This window comes from Pelobates fuscus, chromosome 12 (genome assembly GCF_036172605.1).
Source record: "Pelobates fuscus isolate aPelFus1 chromosome 12, aPelFus1.pri, whole genome shotgun sequence".
Lineage (NCBI taxonomy): Eukaryota > Metazoa > Chordata > Amphibia > Anura > Pelobatidae > Pelobates > Pelobates fuscus.
In genome coordinates, this window is record NC_086328.1 from 61,855,112 (window position 1) to 61,876,850 (window position 21,739).

Genomic DNA, 21,739 nt, shown 5'->3' on the forward strand with positions numbered 1-21,739 from the left:
ACACATACACCAAGTCGGCTACATACAGAGACCAGGGTGGATATACAGAGATGCCAAAATGGTTACATACATACACCAAGTCGGCTATATACAGATAACAGGGTGGTTACACAGAGCTGTCAAAATGGTTATACACATATACCATGATGGCCATACACAGACATCAAAACGTCTATGCGCGGGCATCCAGGCGGCCATACACAGACATCAAGATGGCCACATACAGCTGGTAACATGGTCCCACCCCGATACCCGTTAGAGGTACATTATAAGATATGTTGGAAGGCAGGGCCTGAATTTGTGGGAGGGGCTATAGACCTACTTAAGGGACTCCCCCCTTCCCTCACTTACCTTCGTTGGTCTAGACGAACAGCCCCACCCTCCACTCCCATTATTCATATTTCCTCTATGTAAGCCCACTTTATTTACCGGCCTACAGCATACGTCGGTTTCGGCACACCTCAACCGACTATTTCCTTTTATTGTATTACTCTCCACCAGAGTATTCCATATCATATGAGAATGCCCCGAACACAAATATATATATATTCAGTTCTTCCGGTTGTTGGTGGTGGTACTTTCACTAGTACATGGTCATTACATCATAGTGTAGTGAATTAGTGTCATTCCCTATCCATATTTTTTGCTTTCTGTACCTATGCCTCGATCGAGGGTGCTGAAGTTGAGGCACAAATTTTCTTTTTATTAGACGAAAAGTGGTTTAGGGTGGTGGAAGATAGAGAAAGAGGTGGGGGGTGGGGAGAGGTACGATAGGAGGGAGCGGGTTGGGCCTACTATTGGCAGTCGGAGTCACGGCTATCTGTCTTTAGATGTATGTAATGCTCCTCCGTGTGTATGCGTGTAAGTTTTATGTTGTCTAGTGGTTAGTATATTCTTCCCAGGGTTCCCACATTTTGAGAAATGAGGGATAGGTGTCTCTGAGTTGAGCTGTGAGTTTGTCCATGAGGTGGGCTTCTTTTATGTTGCTGGTCACTCTGTCCATTGGGGGTAGGTCGTTGTGCAACCATGTCTGTGCCATGGCACGTCTGGCAGCTAAGTTTATTTTGTTGAAGAGTTTTTGTTCCCTGCGTGTCAGGGCATCTAGTGGTTTTGCAATGAGGAATGCTCCAGGGTCTGGTTGGACGTGTTTGTGTAGCACTTCTGTTTGGAGTTTGGCTATCTCTCTCCAGAAAGCGCTCGCTTTCGGGCATGTCCACCACATGTGGAAGTACGTTCCCTTGTCCCCACCCCCCCTCCAGCACATGTCTGTAGTTTAACCCATCCCGCAGAGTTTGACTGGGGTAGTGTACCACCTCATTAGGGTTTTGTAGCATTGTTCCTGGTGTAGGACGCAAATGGAGACCTTTGCTGCCGCTTCCCATACGTCTTGCCATTCCCCGCTCTCAAGGGGTAGCTGTATATCCGCTTCCCATTGTGCCACATATGTGGGTGTTTGTGTGTCTTTTGTTGGTGCGCTTAATTGTGTGTAGAGGAGAGTGATGAGGCCGGCACGTGGTCCCTCGGTCGTGCATAATGTTTCGTAGAAGGTGAATCTGGCCTTGGCGGCTTTGCGTATCTGCGGTTGTCCCGCAAAGTTTTGCAGTTGCATATAACGAAAGAAGTCTTTCGTGGTCAGTGGGGCTAATGATTTGAGGTCGTCAAATGTTTTGATGGGGTTCCCCTGATAGAGTTGGTGATAACGCTGTATGTCCGTACTTTCAATGTTAAGGAAATCCCTCGCTATTGGTCCCAGCGGGAATGCTTTATTACGGAGGTATGGGGTCAAGGGTGACACTTGGTGTGTTAGGGCATATGTATGTGCTGTTGAGTCCCAGATCCTGATCGAGTTCAGGATGGCCGGGCAGCTCGTACGGAGCTCTGGTCTGTTGGGTCGCGGTACCCATATCCAGAACTGCGGAAGGTCGGAGCTCATTAGCAAGGTCTCTAAGTCTACCCATCTATGTGCGTCTAGTTGCGAATGCCATTCAATGATTTGTGCGAGCTGTGCTGAAAGGTGGTAGAGGTTTGGGAGCCCCAATCCCCCCATGCTCTTTGGAGTATATAATGGTTGTCTGGCTATCCTATGCCTCTTGCACGCCCATATAAAATTGTCTATGGACATTTGTAATGTTTTTAGATCTCCCTTAGTTACTTTGACTGGTAGTGCTTGGAAAAGGAACAGGAGGCGAGGGAGAAGGTTCATCTTAACGCTATGTATTCTCCCTATCCATGAGATGGGTTTTTCGTGCCATTTATCTAGATCCCTTATGAGGGTGTCATAAGTCTCTGGTTTTCTGCATAGAGGTCATTGGGATTGGCTGTTAGTTTTACACCGAGGTACTTGATGGGTTGGGAACTTATGTGTAGGTTTGTGGTCTGTGTCAGCCAAGTCACCTCTGTCTCTGTCAGTCCTATTGGCATGCCCACTGACTCGTCCAAATTGATCTTATAGCCGGAAAACATTTGGTACTCGTCCAGGAGGGTGAGGAGGTTTGGTACTGAGTGCATTGGGTCGGTGAGGGTGAGCAGTATGTCATCTGCATAGGCGGAGACCACAAATTCTGTCTGCGCTATTGTCATGCCCTTTATGTGGGGGTGGGCTCTTATGCATTGTTGTAGTGGTTCGAGGGCTATTATGAATAGGAGGGGCGAGAGGGGACAACCCTGGCGTGTTCCATTTGTCAGGGCAAATGGGCGCACTGTAGCGCCTTGGATAAGCGTTCGCGCTCTGGGGTTGGAGTACAGGGCTTTCACTGCCGTTATGAAAGTCTGGCATTTGTAGCTTTATGTAAGACCGCGAACATGTAGTGCCATTGGATTCTGTCGAACGCCTTCTCCGCATCCAGGGAAAGGATCAGAGAAGGCGTTCGAGTCCTCCCAGCCCACCACATGAGGTCGATAGTTCTCCTCGTGTTTTCGTAGAGCTGTCTGGTGGGAACGAAGCCCACCTGGTCAGCATGTATGCATTTGGTAAGGAGGGGGTTCAGGCTTTTTGCAAGCACCTTGGCATAGACTTTCACGTCAAAGTTTATGAGCGAGATGGGGCGGTAGTTGGCGACTTGTGTGGCATCCCTCCCTGGCTTGGGGAGCAGTGTGATATTCACGGTCGCAAGGTCTGGGTTGGGGGCCTCCCCCTCCGACTACTGTGTGTACATATTGGTTAGGTGGGGTGTGAGTTCGTCCTTGAAGGCCTTGTAGTAGGCGCCGTCGAAACCATCAGGGCCCGGGGCCTTATTCCCCTTGAGCCCTGCTATCGCTCTTTCTACCTCTTCCGCTCCTATAGGATCTACTAGGGGTGTCATTAGGTCGGCCCCCAACTGGGGAAGCTGGGTTTCGTCGAGAGGATGTCACCGCTGCTGCGTATGTTGCATTATCTCCTGCTAGTGTGGGGGAGTGGTTATAAACGGACTTGAAATAGTTTGTGAATTCCTCATTTATATCTTTAGGGGTTGTGAGGACCTGTCCATGTTTGTTTCTTATGGCTGTTATTAAGGTGTTGGTGGTTCTGGGTCTAAGGGCTCTCGCGAGGAGGGTGTCCATTTTATTGGACTTTTCGTAGAAAAGTCTTTTAGTTCTGATGAGGTCTTTAGCAACGTCATCTGTCAGGAGTTCTCTGAGAGATCTTCTTGTGTTTGTTAATTCTCTAGTCGTGGCCGGGGTGGCCGTTTGTTTATGTTGCAATTCTATTTTGCATAGTTGTTTTTGCAGTTCTGCTAACCTCTCGTGTTTTTTTTTTTTTTGTCGTGTCGCTATCTTTATAAGGAGTCCACGTATTGCTGTTTTATGGGCCGCCTAGAGGGTGGTTGGGGATACATCAGGGGTGTCATTAGTTTGGAAGCAGAGCTCTATTTCTTTTTGGAGGTCCTCCTTTCTGTGTGGATCCCGGAGGAGGGAGGCATTCAGTCTCCATTTCCAGTGGGTGTGGTTGCTTGGGGTTTTTAAGGTTATTGCAATGTCTGCTTGGTCAGACCATGATATGGGATTAATCACGGTGGTCTTGAGCCAATGCATGCCGAGTTTGTTTTTGAGGAATAGGTCTATACGTTAATAAGTGGTATGTGCCGCGGAGAAGAACGTGTAATCCCGTTCCCCTGGGTGCTGGATCCCCTCCAGGGATCCAGCAGGCCTGTGCTCTGGATAAACTGGTGTAGGAGTTTATCTTGCGCTCCTCTATTGTGCGAGCGGGGGAGGCGTGTGCCCCCACTGCAGTCAGAGGCGGGACAGGCCGTGGCATTGAGGTCGCCTCCCAAGATGAGTATCCCCCTTGGGAGGTCCCCAATCAGGTTTGCTTGATTCGTCCAGAACTGTGGGGTAGGGGTATTCGGGGCGTACACATTTATTAGGTGGTATGTGTTAGCGTGTAACATGCCTGTGAGTACCACGTACAGGCCTTCAGTGTCTGTATGTGTTCCCGTGATTTGAATGGGGCACCTTTTATGTATTAGGATCTCCACTCCATTTTTTTTATATGGTGCTCTGGAGGCGTATGCTTTCGTGAAGAGGTGGTTTGTTAGCTGCTTCTTAACTGAGCGTGGTATGTGGGATTCCTGTATGAATGCAATGTCTGCTTGTTGTCTGCATAGTTCCCTGAGAAGTAGCCTGCGTTTGTTAGGGGCATTAAGTCCGTTAACATTTAATGAGGTCAGTTTGAGGTCCATGTTTTGTCAATGTGTGTCGTAAAAATGTACTCACGCTGTGCCGGATTGCTTACTGTAGGTCCGAGGCTTGTCCGTCAGCGTCCATGTTATCTGTTTCTTTTATAGTGTTGTAGCTCCTCTGCAGGGGAAATGGTAGGGGGGGGGGGGGGGAAGCAAGAGAGTAGTGGGAGGAAAAAAGATTAAGAGAAGGGGTAGTAGACGATAGGTTGTCTGCTACCTAGGAGAAAGCAATATGCAATTTAGTATTGGTTAGTGCGCTTTTCGTTCACAATTCTACAATACAACCCTCTTTGTAGTGGGTCGATATAACAATGTAAAAATATGACAATATAACAATTTCGGGTCTTACCAGTCGCCAGGAGCTATGAGGGTGTGCATCCACCACGCTAAGGGAGTCGCCTCAAGCGGGGTGGAGGCCCAGCCGCCAAGCACCCTGTCGAGACTCTCATTTATTTCAAACACAACCTTCGTTGGTAGGGTTCACATGCTATAGTTGCTGGGCAGGGTAGGATCGGGGCAGGCATATAGGGCCTTTCGTTATTATTCGATGTTTTATTATAACAATTTTTTATTTTTTTTTGGGTGCTGTTTCCCCCTTATTGTGCTAGTGAGACTCTTTTGTCTAAGGGCTGTAGTTAGGAGGTTGCGTCTAGGTTGCCCTATGTAGGGTGGGTACCCATGGGGCAGGGGGCGTCCGCTCAGTTCACACCCTATGCTTGTATGGCAGGTAGGCCAATGGGGGCCCCCCCTATGCTGGCTGAGTTTCTGCTCTACTTACATCAACCTCTCAGGTATTCAACCCCTCCTGCTCCTCATCATCGGATCTCCCATAGCAATTGTTGAGACCGCACTGTAAGCTTCTGTTTCTCCCCTCCCCCCCCCCACCCCCCTCCTTTTTTAATAATATTTTTTTAATTTAATTAAATTATTATTATAATTTTTTTTTTTAATACAAGCGCACGTCTGGACAAGGGGTGGTTCAAACGTGAGAGACTGGTTACCCTAGCTGGTTACAGGAGAGGTCACACACCCTGCGGCAGAGAGCTGAAGAAATCGTAATCAGCTTGTTGCCATGTGTATGGTTGATAGGGGTTCCTGAGCAGCCCCACTTCTGATCTTTAGGTGGGCTGGTGCTTATATGGCTGTCCAGGGCCCCCGTGGCGCAGCTCGCCTCCCCTTCCCTCCCCCCCTCCCCTCTTCTCCTCGCCCGCATTCACAAATTCCCCCTTGCTATCTATGTCCTTATTGATATGAACAACCTTTAGTACAATAAAAACATGAAAAGCGTAGAATTATTAGCTGAAGCTTGTGTGTTTCATTAGATCCCGTTTTGTCCTTCGCATCTGGAGTCCCCTGTGCAGGTGTCGCGCTAGCCGTCAACTCCCCACGCTTCTGGTAGGGGGGTGAGTCCCTCCATGTTGCTTGTGGGAATGTGGAGGTCCGCAGGAGCCGTTATGTCGATGCTCTTCAAGAATGCTTGCACGTCCATAGAGGGCAGTAGGACGGCAGGTTTCGCGCCATGAAATGCAATTATCTTAAATGGATATCCCCATGCGAACTGAACTTCCTTTTCTCTGAGAAGGTCTGTGACCGGTTTCCATTCCCGCCTTCGCTGTAGCGTGGCCGACGCTATGTCCTGATATAGTTGCAGCTCCATTCTATTCAATTTGTATATTTGCTTTCTGCTGCATTTTAGGATGGTTTCTTTAGTTTGAAAATAGTGCCACTTAATGATTACGTCTCTGGGCGGGCTGTTGTTGGGGCCCTTGGCCCGGAGGGCTCTGTGGACTCTGTCCACCAGCCAGAGATGATCTGGTATGTCGGGCAGACCTTGGCAGAGGCAGTGCACGAGGGTAGTCTCCAGTTCAGCGTCTGATACAGATTCAGGTAGGCCGCGGATGCGCAAGTTGTTGCGGCGCGCTCTGTTGGAGATGTCTTCTAATTCAAGTTCCATGTCTGTGATGCGCTGTTTCAGCGTGTTGGTGGCTGCTGTGGAGCCATTGTGCGCTGTAACTATACGGGCCATGCGTTGTTCTATGGCCGTGGTGCAGGCCCCAATGGCGGCGATTTCGGCCTTTACCTCCGCCGCCGTGCGTGCAATCTCGGCTGCCAGAAGCCCCTTCACCTCCGCCAGGGATTGTAAGATCGCAGCGTTGGAGGCTTCAGGGGGGCATCCGACCATGCGGGTGGGCTCTCATCTCCTCTCTGGGATGCGGCCTGGTCTCTGTGGGCGCCATGTCCGGCAGGCCTTGGTGTTGAGCATGTCGGCTACAGACATCGCCTCTCTGCGGCTCTGTTTGCCGGGTTTGCGGCTGGACATCCGCAGTAATGGGGGTGTACCTTCTCGGGCTGTGTCTGGATCGGGTTTTTTCCGTGGTAAGTTACGGTTGTAGCGGGTTACAGGGCGGTATTGGGAGTCTCGGGTACGGAGCTCCTTCTCTAAGCCGCCATCTCGTTTGGCGCTCAAGCCACGCCCCAATCTATGTAGCTTTTATAGATGACCAAATTCACGCCATATTCATGGCTTCACATCCCTTGTCATGATCTATTATGGTGTATAAGGTTGTAACGTCACAGGTGACAAAATAAAAATCATCCCATTTAAAACCTTGTAACATATTTAGAAGACCCATAGAGTCCTGTAAAAACAATGGAAATGTCTTAATCAATATATTGGGGAGATAAATTGGATTTGATCCCGGACACTATAGGAGGATTATTCGGGTCTTTATGATGATTTTGTAAAGTTTAAATAACCCTTGTGTATTCCATAAATAAAAATGAAAATTCCCCTTTATTCGAAATTTTAGTTTAAACCTTTTTTTTAATTTTTTTTTTTTTTTTTTATAATTTTCCATTATCTCAATTAAAGGATCTTTATTCAGTTTTAGGTATGTGTTAGTATCTTGCAATTGTTTCCTAATTTCTTGGATATACGTAAGTATCTTTATCTAAAATAACCACGCCAATGCCTTTGTCGGCAGGTTTTATGATAATTAAGGATTTTTTTTTCCATGTTTCTATTGCCTTTTTCTCTTTAAAAGATATATTATGATTACATTTTGTTAATGTTTTTTTTTGTAAATTTCCTCAAGGCATGCTTGTTCAAAAACATTCATATTTGATTTTTAAAAATGGGGATATAATATTTTTTTTTCTTCAGGTTGATGTGTTTAAAATCCGTCCATACTTTTTTTCTGAAGTATTCGAGGATACTATTTCTCTTTCATAATTTTCCTCTCTATTAAAACATTTCTTAAGACATAACTTATGAGTAAAACAGTTACTATCTCTGTATGCTTCAAATTTATTGACAGGACAACTAGGAGCAAACTTAAATGCCTTTGTTAAAACCTTCATTTGAATGTGGGATAATTCCTTCTTTGAAAGATTAAAATTTTTTATATCTTAAAGTTTTCCATTTTTCCAAGACTGTTTGTTCCTTGTCTAATTTTCTTGGTCTTTTCCTTGGAGTTTCTTGTGCAGGATCTCTTTTTTTTTTTTCCCCCCATCTTGGACCTAAAATAACTTCTTCCCCTTTATCACTTTTAAGGCGTTCATATCGAATTTTCAATGGAATTTGAAAGGGACGGTGTTCTTGTTCTCCCTTCCCAATAATTTTTTTTTATATTTATTTATTTTTTATATGGAGTAGGAGAATTGTAAGAATTTTATTTGTGTATCATATTTTCATTGGGATTTAAAATTTCTATATTCCTTCTGTCTATTTTCTTGAGTAGCTGGGAAATATCTTGCCCTTTGTGGTAGGGGTTCTATATTACTTCTGTTTTGATTCCTCTGAATTTCTGGTTTGTGGAGAGGTCTATACTTTGGAACATCCTTCGCTTCCCGATCTCTATTCCCTTTAGGAATTTTTCTAATCCTATTTTTTGCGTAATCCTCTAAATCTCTTTAATATTTACTCTTTTTACTTTGTATAATAGAATTTTCATTTTTTTGAATTTTTTTTTTCTACTTTTCCTGATCATGTCTCAAAATCCTTTTGTCCCAATAAATGGTTCTAACTGGGTCTGTATCTCTTATCATTTATCAACCTCTAATAAATCCTATTTTCTTTGTGTGATAATATTTATCATATTGATTGAGAAGAACTTTAGAGCGGAAGTCCAAATTTTCATGAATCTTTTTTTTTTTTTTTTTTCTCTAAAGTTGGGAATTTTGTAAAACCCCTAGGTGTACTTTCATCCGTGAGGTATTTTTCAAGGGTATTGAAAGGGAATTGCTTTTATTGTGGAGGGTATTAGAGGGACTCTTCAGTGCCAGGAAAACAAATCAGTTTTCTTAGCACTGCAGGTCCCTGCAGTGCCCCCTCCCTCACACCCCCAACCCATGTTGATGAAGGGGTTAAAACCCTTTCAGTGACTTACCTGAATCCAGCGTCGATGTCCCTCGGCGCTTGGTCAGACTCTGCCCACGCTCCTCCCCCGCCGGCGGGGAGACCTAATGCGCATCAATGGCTGTGCGCATTAGACCTCCTCATAGGAAACCATTATTCAATGCTTTCCTATAGGGATTTCTGCGATGTTGGAGGTCCTCATGCATAGCGTGAGGACGTCCAGCATAGTTTAAAACTTTTTTAGTGTTTTAAGAACACAGAAGGACTTATCCCTGCAAGGTAATTATTGCAATTTATAAAAACTGCAATAATTACACTTGCAGGCTTAAAGGGAAACTCCAGTGCCAGAAAAACGATCCGTTTTTCTGGCACTGGAGGGTCCCTCTCCCTCCCACCCACCAATCCCCGGTTACTGAAGGGGTGAAAACCCCTTCAGTCACTTACCTGGGACAGCGGCGATGTCCCTCGCCGCTGTCTCCGCCTCCGCGACGCTCCTCCTAATGATTACGTCGGCCGGTGGGCGAGACTAATCTCGCTCACCGGCCGAGGAGACCTAATGCGCATGCGCGGAAATGACGCGCATGCGCATTACGTCTCCCCATAGGAAAGCATTGAAAAATCATTTCAATGCTTTCCTATGGGGTTTTGAGCGACGCTGGAGGTCCTCACACAGCGTGAGGACGTCCAGCGACGCTCTAGCACAGGAAACCTGTGCTAGAACCCAGGAAGTGACCTCTAGTGGCTGTCTAATAGACAGCCACTAGAGGTGGAGTTAACCCTGCAATGTAAATATTGCAGTTTATGAAAAACTGCAATAATTAAACTTGCAGGGTTAAGGGTAGTGGGAGTTGGCACCCAGACCACTCCAATGAGCAGAAGTTGTCTGGGTGCCTGGAGTGTCCCTTTAACCCCTTAAGGACCAAACTTCTGGAATAAAAAGGAATCCTGACATGTCAGACATGTCATGTGTCCTTAAGGGGTTAAGGGTAATGGGAGTTGGCACCTACATCATTCCAATTGGCAGAAGTGGTCTGGGTGTCTGGAGTGTCCCTTTTAGATTTTAAATAATTATTTTTGGTCCCGGGGTGACTTTCATCTTCAAGTCAGGGTACCAATTGGGACCAAGTTCGTGCCAAGTTATGCCAACTTATTCATGGCATATTGGGAAAAGCACTTTATTTACAATGGCCATGAATATGGCGCGGACTTGGTCCTCTAAAAAGGTACATAGATGATATTTTTCTAATTTGGAGAGTATCAATAAAACAATTTGAACACTTTTTTTTTTTGCCTGTGTAGTCATAAATCCTTGCACTGGCCCTGATCACAAGTGTGCCTCGTGAGTTGAACCATGGAAAGAGTCTATTCTGTACTTATTACATTTTAGAACTTTGTAATGTTAAAAACAAGTCAATAAATATAAATTAGCGGGGGGGTGGGGGGAGGAGATCTTGCTCCTCCTTAATGTTAGCAAATACTTCTAAAGCTTATGTGGATTAAGCATAGATTTTATTAGGAAGGTAGTAAGGCCGATACTGCAAAAAAAAGATCTTTCAGCATTCTTCTTCAGGTTCCTTGTCCCATAGTATAATGGACAAGGATATTTTTAATGATTACACCTCACTGTATGAAGACTCTCAACATCTTCTAGACTTCACTGAAGATTTTAAACACTCCTACAGTTTAAACCACCCTGCTAAGATTTTTGTAAGTTACTCAGTCTTGTCAGCTGGAAGTACTACAGAACAACTTAAATTCCTCAAACCCAGCAAAACTCCAGGACCTGATGGTTTTACAACCTAATTCTTTTGTTGAACACTGACGTTAAAATATTGACTAAAGTTAGTCGATTGAGTCCCCTCCTGCAGCCCCACTAGTAAGAAATGCAGGTTACTGGTGTCCTCTTTTTCCTGCAGTTTTTAAAAACTATCTTGTGTGCTGTTTCAGAAGGCTAAGAAATGTGATTTCCAATCAATATTCTATATAGTTGCCAACTTAAACTGCTACCTTTATTCAGCACAGAATGTACTTCAGTTAATGTGAACAAAAATGTTCTCTGAATATGTAGAAGGTCTGCAGAATTCAATGTGCCAGTGAGAAAGCGCTCAGAAATCCCAGGCACATGGTGTCATTTAGGAAAGGATCTGAGTTTTGGAAGCAGATCAGAGCACTGTAATGCTGAGATCAGCTGAATAGTTTGTAGAAAACAATTACAAGAGACTCATTCAATGGAGAAGCTAAATGAGCTTTCCAAAGTACACATGAGCTATTCATGAAGAGGCTTTTGTTGCCTCTAGAGTAATTATTCTTATTTCCTACAGCTGCAAACTTTCTACATATATTTTTTTTCTTTTTCCTTACAGTGACATTGTCAGAAATGACAAAATCAGAAATGACATGTCATGTCACTGTCAAATTTCTTGCCTGCATTGGAATTTCAAAGTAATAAATACTTGGTTTTATGCATTTTTCCTTTGCTTGACAAAACGGTAGAGCTACCGCTGTTGATCTTTGTCAAATCCTCAGCCGTCCCTACTGATGGCTGAGGGGAAAAATACTTTGTGTATGCAGGATCTTCTCTAGATGTGTGTTGTATTTTTGCAGACTCCTGGCAGATGAAGTGCCAGGAGCTGAAGAGGGCTGTGTGGAAGATGACAAATGCTGCAACGGTCAGATTCAGGTATGTAAAACTCGCCTTTTCCTGCAGTGTGACCACCACACTGCAAGCGGCAAAATCACCATTGGGGTCTTTAACAAATATTCAATAGCTCCAAAAGTGTCAGCCACTGTCTTGTTTTATTATTAGATGCCAAACACCACAGGGGGTAAATAAATATCCCATTTAAATATAGTCTTCCTTTTATTAACCCCTTCAGGACGGAGTCAATAGTACACGTTCTGATCAAAACAAAACGTAAACAAAAACTAGAATTTGCGCTATGTCTGTTCACCCGTAGTTCCCCTCTTTCAAATTATATGCACCCACACTTATTATAGATCATTTTGTTCAGGAGAAACAGGGCTTTAATTTATCATTAACTATTCATATATGGAACATAATTTATTATGAATAAAAGTAAAAAAAAATTGAGAAAATAAGATTTTTTTTTTAAATTTGTATTTCTGTCTGGCATTTTAGCTGTGAATGTCATAATACTGTTAGGTTTTACTGCAAAAAAATGCACATATTTGTAATCAGCGATGTGTCACGAGTACAACAGTACCCCCCATTAACAGGTTTTATGTTGTTTTGGAAAGTTACAGGGTCAAATATAGAACATTCCATTTTCAAATTGAAATTTTCCAGATTAGTAATGTTACCTTTGAGACGGTGTGGTAGCCAGGAATTAGAATTACCCCCATAATGGCATAGCATTTGAAAAATTAGACAAGCCAAGGTATTGAAAGTGGGGTATGTTTAGTCTTTTTTAGCAGCCACTTAATCACAATCACTGGCCAAAGTTAGCGTTCATATTTGTTTTTGTGTGAAAAAAGCAAAAAACGAATATTTGGCCAGTGTTTGTGACTAAGTGGCTACTAAGAAAGACTGGACATACCCCACTTGCAATACCTCGGGTTGTCTACTTTTGCAAATGGTATGCCATCATGGGGGTAATTCTCATTCCTGGGCTACCATATGCTCTCAAAGGCAACATAACCAATCTGGCCATTTTCAGTGTGAAAAAAATGAAATGCAAGCCTTATATGTGACTCTCTAACTTTCCAAAACACCATGAATCCTGTACATGGGGGGTACTGTTATTCTCGGGAGACTTCACTAAACACAAATATTAGTGTTTTAAAACAGTAAAACATTAAAACAATAATATAGACCATAAAAGTGCCGTTCGCTTGTAAAAAATGCGAAAAACTTCACTTTTACTTAAAATATCATCGTTGTAATACAATTTACCAGTTTGAAACACTAATATTTGAGTTCAGCGAAGTCTCCCGAGTAAAACAGTACCCCCCCATGTACAGGTTTTATGGTGTCTTGGAGAGTTACAGGGTCAAATATAGTGCTTGCGAATTAAATTCTCTGCCATTTCTCCCTGTGTTGTCAGGCATGTCAATCAAATTTTAATTAATCAAATCACATAATTACGTTAAAAGATTATTTAAATATACACGTAGAATTTTAATATATATGCACTTATAGGTATTTAAATTCTAAGTGTATACTAATGTAATCTTTTATGTAATTATATGTATTTATCTATATATATATATATATATCTATATATATATATATATATATATATATATATATATATATATATATATTTTTTTTTTTTTTGCGGTTATTTGTATTTTATATATAGATAAATATATATATATATATATATATATATATTAACAAAATACAGTTAGAATGAAATTACATATGCATGTATAATTTATATTAAATTTTGTTTCAGTATTTTATTTTATTTATTTATTATTTTAATTAGACGTATTTATATATATATATAATAGATATACATATTATATATAACGTCATTCTAAGTGTATTTTAATATTAATATATACTTATATTAATATTAAAATACACTTTGTATGACGTTACATACATATATAATATGTAGATAATTATATATATTTTATATATATATATATATATATATATATAATATACACACGGAGGTAGGGGGTAACTTCTTTTGGGTTGGGGGGGATGGGTGACTAGGGGCTTGGGGACCCCTAGTCACCTTTGATTGGGGGGGGGGGATTTTATTTAGGGCCCCCACACACCGCTCAGGGGTGGGGGCCAGGGGGGAAGGACAGTAGGTCGTCGCCCCTCATTATTTTTATGGCCCCCACCCACCGCGCAGGGGTGGGGGCCAGGGGGTAGGACAGTAGGTTCCCCCCCTCATTATTTTTATGGCCCCCACCCACCGCGCAGGGGTGGTGGTGGGGGCAGGACGGTAGGTCCCCCCCATTGTGATTTATGGCCCCCAACGCGTAGGGGTGGGGGCCGGGGGGGGGAGGACAGTAGGTCCCCCCCCATTGTGATTTATGGCCCCCACCCACCGCGCAGGGGTGGGGGCGCGGGGGAGGGCAGTAGGTCCCCCCCCCCCCGTGTGTATCAGGGTCCCTGAGGACAGGTGTCAATCCATATCTGCCATGTGACCCTATGTAGGAGGAACAGTCCATATTCTGCTCTGTGTCAGTGTCTGGGGGGGAAGTATCTGCAGTAACACAGGGTGTCTGGGGGGAGTATCTGCAGTAACACAGGGTGTCTGGGGGGAGTATCTGCAGTAACACAGGGTGTCTGGAGGGAGTATCTGCAGTAACACAGGGTGTATGGAGGGAGTATCTGCAGTAACACACAGTGTCTGGGGGGGAGTATCTGCAGTAACACAGGGTGTCTGGGGGGGCAGTATCTGCAGTAACACAGGGGTGTCTTGGGGGGAGTATCTGCAGTAACACAGGGGTGTCTTGGGGGGAGTATCTGCAGTAACACAGGGTGTCAGGGGGGGAGTATCTGCAGTAACACAGGGAGTCTGGGGGGGGGGGTTATCTGCAGTAACACAGGGTGTCTGGGGGGGAGTATCTGCAGTAACACAGGGTGTCTGGGGGGAGTATCTGCAGTAACACAGGGTGTCTGGGGGGGGGAGTATCTGCAGTAACACAGGGTGTCTGGGGGGGGGAGTATCTGCAGTAACACAGGGTGTCTGGGGGGGGGAGTATCTGCAGTAACACAGGGTGTCTGGGGGGGGAGTATCTGCAGTAACACAGGGTGTCTGGGGGGGGGGGAGTATCTGCAGTAACACAGGGTGTCTGGGGGGGAGTATCTGCAGTAACACAGGGTGTCTGGGGGGGGGGAGTATCTGCAGTAACACAGGGTGTCTGGGGGGGGGGGAGTATCTGCAGTAACTCAGGGTGTCTGGGGGGGGGAGTATCTGCAGTAACACAGGGTGTCTGGGGGGGGAGTATCTGCAGTAACACAGGGTGTCTGGGGGGGGGGAGTATCTGCAGTAACACAGGGTGTCTGGGGGGGGAGTATCTGCAGTAACACAGGGTGTCTGGGGGGGGGAGTATCTGCAGTAACACAGGGTGTCTGGGGGGGGGAGTATCTGCAGTAACACAGGGTGTCTGGGGGGGAGTATCTGCAGTAACACAGGGTGTCTTGGGGGGAGTATCTGCAGTAACACAGGGTGTCTGGGGGGGGAGTATCTGCAGTAACACAGGGTGTCTGGGGGGGAGTATCTGCAGTAACACAGGGTGTCTGGGGGGGAGTATCTGCAGTAACACAGGGTGTCTGGGGTGGGAGTATCTGCAGTAACACAGGGTGTCTGGGGGGGGAGTATCTGCAGTAACACAGGGTGTCTGGGGGGGGAGTATCTGCAGTAACACAGGGTGTCTGGGGGGGGAGTATCTGCAGTAACACAGGGTGTCTGGGGGGGGGAGTATCTGCAGTAACACAGGGTGTCTGGGGGGGAGTATCTGCAGTAACACAGGGTGTCTGGGGGGGAGTATCTGCAGTAACACAGGGTGTCTGGGGGGGAGTATCTGCAGTAACACAGGGTGTCTGGGGGGGAGTATCTGCAGTAACACAGGGCGTCTGGGGGGGGAGTATCTGCAGTAACACAGGGCGTCTGGGGGGGAGTATCTGCAGTAACACAGGGCGTCTGGGGGGAGTATCTGCAGTAACACAGGGTGTCTGGGGGGGAGTATCTGCAGTAACACAGGGTGTCTGGGGGGGAGTATCTGCAGTAACACAGGGTGTCTGGGGGGGAGTATCTGCAGTAACACAGGGTGTCTGGGGGGGAGTATCTGCAGTAACACAGGGTGTCTGGGGGGAGTATCTGCTTGTAACATTTATATGCACTAAAAAAAAATAAAAAATTGAAAAATAAAATCCAGCTTCCGAATGAATCTTAAATGGATGCTGTCCAGGAGGTGGGAGGGTCTGGAAGGGAGGATCTGCTGCTTATTGACTGGAATGTGTCTGCTGAATGTGAGGTACAGTCGCCGCGAACATGCTATGTTCGCCAGGAATTATTCGCCGGCGAACCGTCCGGGACATCACTACAGTTCACCCTTGGCACACCCTCAATCACACCCCTTAAATTTTGTAAGGTATGAATTTTTATAAAAGAGTAGAATATTTAAGATGGACCTCTGCATAGTGGAAGTCAGTGGAGGTTTTGTTGGAAGGGTTGGGCCTGAACAGAAAGGGCATATTAAGAAGAAGCTCTATCAGATTTTAGTAAAACTTCTTACTATAACATTTAATAAAAATAAAACACAGGCCCTATCCCTTCATATTCCACTATTAGAATTAGAATATCTATCTATCTATCTATCTATCTATCTATCTATCTATCTATCTATATATATATATATATATATATATATATATATATATATATTGTATTTTTTTTTTTTAATTAAGCAGCTTTGAATAGCAGTCATAAAGTACAGCCGTATGGAGTTGACTCTGTAATAAATACTCTAAGTAGAGAACAAAGCAATAAGGAAACCACCTATAAATAGACTGGGAATATATTCCCAACGGTACACATACCATACAACTAGAATGCAGCATTAGTGAAATGGTCAATTAACCAGCCTCTATATTGTAAAATAGTACTGTAGCCAAGTCTGCAACAAGATACAGCTATGCGATACAATTGTTGCAGCTAAATCGAAATATGTTTCAAATGGATAGAAAGCGCTTGGTAATACTAAAGCTACTGCAGAGTTACAGACCGCCCAAAGATTAACTAGATGGTAAGGCAGCTATGCCTGTAAGTTCCCTGATAGTACCCGGCTAATCAGATTCATTTATAAGAATCCTTCCATCACTGTACCTCCCACCTAATAGCCGAGATCCTTAAAATATCAACCGTGCATCTTGAATGAAGAAATGTGCAAAGTGGCAAAAAATTAGTGATTGCCACATGCATGATTCGGCGCTGCTAATGCACCTTCGTCTGGGGCACTGAAGCGGGCCTCCTTACTGTGAGTCCTTATAAGTTATAAGAGTCCAAGACCACATGTCTAATACAACCAATCAGTCTCCAAGGGGAAGGGTACTAAGCTTACATTCACCCCTCCACTCACTTGACCTCTCCATGTATGAACATCATTGGAGGAGTGGTTAAGCGAAAAGAAAAACCTCAGAGGCATATCTACCAAATGTGGGTTTTACAAAGGTGCATAGTCTTCTTTGATAATTTTTAAAAATAAAATCAATACCATATCACTGTTTGCCTGTTGGACCATCAGTTATATTTAAGTTACGCATGACATTAATACATCAATAGTGCAGCTGTTTGAACAAACTTATTCCAGTTGTGATCACATTAGAAGACCAAATACAGGAAAATCGCTTTTAATAAAGGTATATTTGAAATATCCTTGTGATCCTACCAGTAGAGGGCATATCGTAAAGACTCCCCGAGAGGTCTAAAATTTGCGGGCATTAATCAAGTGTCTTTGGGCAAAAGGGGTGGAAACCTTGATGGAGCCCTCAAAAATAAGAGAATGCTACTGGATATAAATGTTGGATGCCTTGGCACACAATGGCCTGAATGAGGGTTTCATGTTCACCCCATAAATTGGCACTTCGGACATATTAGTGTATTTATCAAGTTATACACTGAGGAAAGAGACTTTATATACTGTAAATATCATAAATATCACTTTAACATGTATTATTTAGAGGGACCCAATATATAAAGCACTGTAGTTCCATATTGATAGTTTAGTCATACAACATATGGTCACTGTGACCTATAGTTCTATTACAATAGAGCTTCCGATGGAGTACGGATGAGCAGTATTAAATCTTTAGAAATTCTATATAAGAATGCCATTTTACCATCCAGTTAACTCTGTTCTTTTTGGCAATAAATCCTATATCTTGCACTAACTAGTTTACAGTTTAATATAGAACCGATAATTTTCTCTGTAGGTTGGTTCAGAATGTATGATTTACTGTTAATAATATTATCCATGTGCCAATTTAGGCTTATTTATAGATTATAACTAATCCCTGTTAGAGAGTAGGCTCAGAAGGATACTTAACCCTTTAAGGACCAAACTTCTGGAATAAAAGGGACTCATGACATGTCACACATGTCATGTGTCCTTAAGGGGTTAAATTCAAATATACTTTTAATGATATTTTCCTGTATTTGGTTTTCTAATGTGATCACAACCGGAATACGTTTGTTCAAACATCTGCACTATTGATGCATTAATGTCATGCGCAAGTTAAATATCGCGGATGGTAAAACAGGCAAACCGTGATATAGTATTGATATTTTAAAAAATACCTTTGTAAAATCCATATTTAGTAGATATGTCCCGGAGGTTTTCTTTTCACTCCAATGATGTTCATACATGAAGAGGACAAGTGCGTAGAGGGGAGGAATGTAACTCGTAGTACCCTCCCATTGGAGACTCTGGTTGTATTAGGTTTGTGTCTCGGACTCTTATCACTTATAAGGACTCACAGTGAGGCGGCCTGCTTCAGTGCCCCAGATGAAGGCGCGTTGGCAGTGCCGAAATGCAATCACTTTTTTTTTTATTATTTTTTTTTGCCACTGTGCACATTTCATCACTCACTATGCATGGCTGATTTTTTTTTTTTTTTTTTTATTGGGGATCTCGGCTATTAGGGGGGAGGTATAGTGATGGAAGGATTCTTATAAGTTAATCTGAGGAGGGAGTATTGGCTGGGTAAGATCAGGGAACTTATAGGCATAGCTGCCATACCATCTAGTAAATCTTCAGGCAGCTCTGTAACTCTGCAGTAGCTTTAGAATTACCAAGCACTTTCTATCCATTTGAAACATGTTTCAATTTAGCTGCAACAGTTGTGTTGCATAGCTGTATCTTGTTACAGACTTGGCTACAGTACGATTTTACAATTTAAAGGCAGGCTAGCTAAAGGGACAATATAGTCAACAGAACAACTAGAGCTTAAAGAGACACTATATAGTCACCCAGACCACTTCAGCTCAATGAAGTGATCTGGGTGCCAGGTCCCTCAGGTTTTAACCCTTCACATGTAAACATAGCAGTTTCAGAGAAACTGCTATGTTTACATAGCCGGGTTAATCCAACCTCTAGTGGCTGTCTTCCTGACCTCCGCTAGAGGCGCTTCTGCGACACTGGATACGGATTTCGCATCCAGCTTGCAGAACGTCCATAGGAAAGCATTGAGAAATGCTTTCTTATGGACTGTTTGAATGCGCACGCGGCTCTTGCCGCGCATGCGCATTCTGCTCCACTCGGGAGCTGACGTCGGCGGGGGAGGAGAGGTCACCAGCGCCGAGGAAGCCCGTCGCTAAAGGGGTTTTAACCCCTTCAACGCCACGAGAGGGGGACCCTGAGGGTGAAGGTCCCCCAAGGATGATAGTGTCAGGAAAACGGGTTTGTTTTCCTGACACTATAGTGATCCTTTACTGTAGTTGTTCTGGTGAGTGTAATCATTGCCTTCAGGCGTTTTAATGCAAACACTAAACACTGCCTTCAGAGACATTGCCCTAAGGGACATCTCTCAGTTGCCACTCCTCAGATGGCCACTGGAGGTGCTTCCTGGGGCAGTGCTGCACAGTAGATAGCACTGCCGTTCAGCATCTCCACACACTGCATGGGGATATTGAATTTTCCTCATAGAGATGCATTGATTCAATGCATCTCTATGAGAAGGTGCTGATTGGCCAGAACAGTGTTCGGTCCCGCCTCCTTGCTGATTTTATCCCATCCAGTGTTTTCCCCATGGGCAATCAGCAATTCTGATGTCACAAAGGGGGGCGTGACCCACGTGGCGCTGGAAATAAGGAGAGTTTGAATTGCTTTTAAGGGGGCTAAGTGGGGGACTAGCCACCTAAATGGTGCGTTTAGCACTATAAGGTCAAGAATACATGTTTGTGTTCCTGACCCTATAGTGTTCATTTAATTTACCATTTCACTAATGCTGCATTCTAGTTGTATGCAGGTCCGGACTGGCCATGAGGCATACCGGGCAAATGCCAGTGGGCCGCGATGGACATGGGCCGAGGCCGACAGGGGAGATCACAGATCACAGATCTCCCCTGTCGGCCCATGCAGAGCAGGCGCCATCCGTAAACCAGCCCTGCGGTGTGCCTTCATGGGCCAGTGAGGAGATGAAAGATAAAGGTAAGAAGGGAGGGGAGGATATGCTTTTTCATTTTTTTTAAATAAAAAAACATTTAAATAAACATTTACACACACGTATAATATATAAAATAACCCTCAGTGAGTTAACAAAGAAAATTAGATGCATAAAATATGATGGTAGATAAGAACACACTCACACACACTGCACCCCTTCTTAAACACACTGCACCCCTTCTTACACACACACAGCACACCCAACACACTGCGCCCCTTACACTGCATCACTACACACATTACGCTCCAGATACAAGCTTGATCCCTTACCCCATATACACTCTGAATCGTGTGTGTGTGTGTGTGTGTGTGTGTGTGTGTGTATATATATAAATATAAATCACTTATGGTGACACCAGAAACAAGTTAAAAGCAAACACAGTGCAAGTGTCTTTACATTTGCTTGCGATGTGCTGAAGAAATACAGGGCCTTTTTTCTCATGCTAGAGCTCTCAGCGGGGCTCTGCTCATTGAACTAACATGCTCACTTTGAAAGGGGGTGTGCTTGTCAGTGATGGTATCAATTAAACTGTTAATAACTCCAGACTGATTCCTCTCTTGCAACTGTCATTAGTCTAATACTATCCTTACCTTTTGTGTCACTTTACCCCACTCCCTCTAGCATGTAAGCTCATTTAGCAGGGCCCTCAACCCCTCTGTTCCTGTGTGCCATATAGTTACATAGCTGAAAAGAGACTTGCGTCCATCAAGTTCAGCCTTCCTCACATATGGTTTTGCTGTTGATCCAAAAGAAGGCCAAAAACCTAGTCTTTAGCGCTTCCAATTTTGCAACAAACTAGGAAAAAATTCCTTTTTGACCCCAAAATAGCAGTGAGATGTCTCCTTGGATCAAGCAGCTATTACCCCACTAATTAGAAATGATATCCCTGTATGTTATGTTTTTGCAAGTATTTATCCAATTGCAGTTTAAACATCTGTATGGACTCTGATAAAACCACCTTCAGGCAGAGAATTCCATATCCTTATTACTCTTATTACTCTTAAAAAACCTTTTCTTTGCCTTAAATTAAATCTCCTTTCTTCCAGCCTAAATTTGTGAACTCGTGTCCTATGTATAGCCCTGTTTACGACTAGATTTTTTTTTGCAATAATAATGTGTGCATAATTAGTGAAGGTTAAAGAAAGTAATTAAAAATAAATTCATTTAGTTGTTCTGATTTACAGAATATATAATGTGTCTGGGATTTTAAATTTTCTTTTGGTAGTTACAGGTCACAAAGCACAAGGAGTAAAACATACTTTTAATATGGAGCGATTTTAGAATTTGGTATGTTTTGTCTTGTAAGCTTAATAGCCATAAAAGAAAACAAAATTGCCATACAAAAGTATATATTTATATAAAGTAGACATCACAGGCTATTGTCCTAAGGTTGTTTTGACACTTTCTATGTAGCCATTTTACTGCCAATCTCTGCTAAATATTGGAGTAAAATGTTGTTTTTGGCACACAAACTTTTAACAAAGAACTTCTCATGTGTATTTTGTAAAGTTGGTGTGTGCTATTCGTGTACAAAGTTTTATTTTGTGTTCAGTTACTTCTGCTGAGTAC

At 43.6% G+C, this 21,739-nt stretch overlaps 1 protein-coding gene across 2 annotated transcripts in view; it reads left to right on the top strand.

Moving 5' to 3' along the window:
• PC (pyruvate carboxylase) overlaps window positions 1–21,739 on the top strand; it is a 629,184-nt gene that overhangs the window by 69,968 nt on the left and 537,477 nt on the right. The window contains exon 1 of one of the 2 annotated variants that reach the window (XM_063437446.1): window positions 11,583–11,695. The exons of the other annotated variant lie outside the window; for it this stretch is intronic. The gene's annotated coding sequence lies outside the window, so the exon portion shown is untranslated. Of the gene's footprint in view, window positions 1–11,582; window positions 11,696–21,739 lie in introns of those variants that run through there. 2 annotated transcript variants of the gene reach the window in all.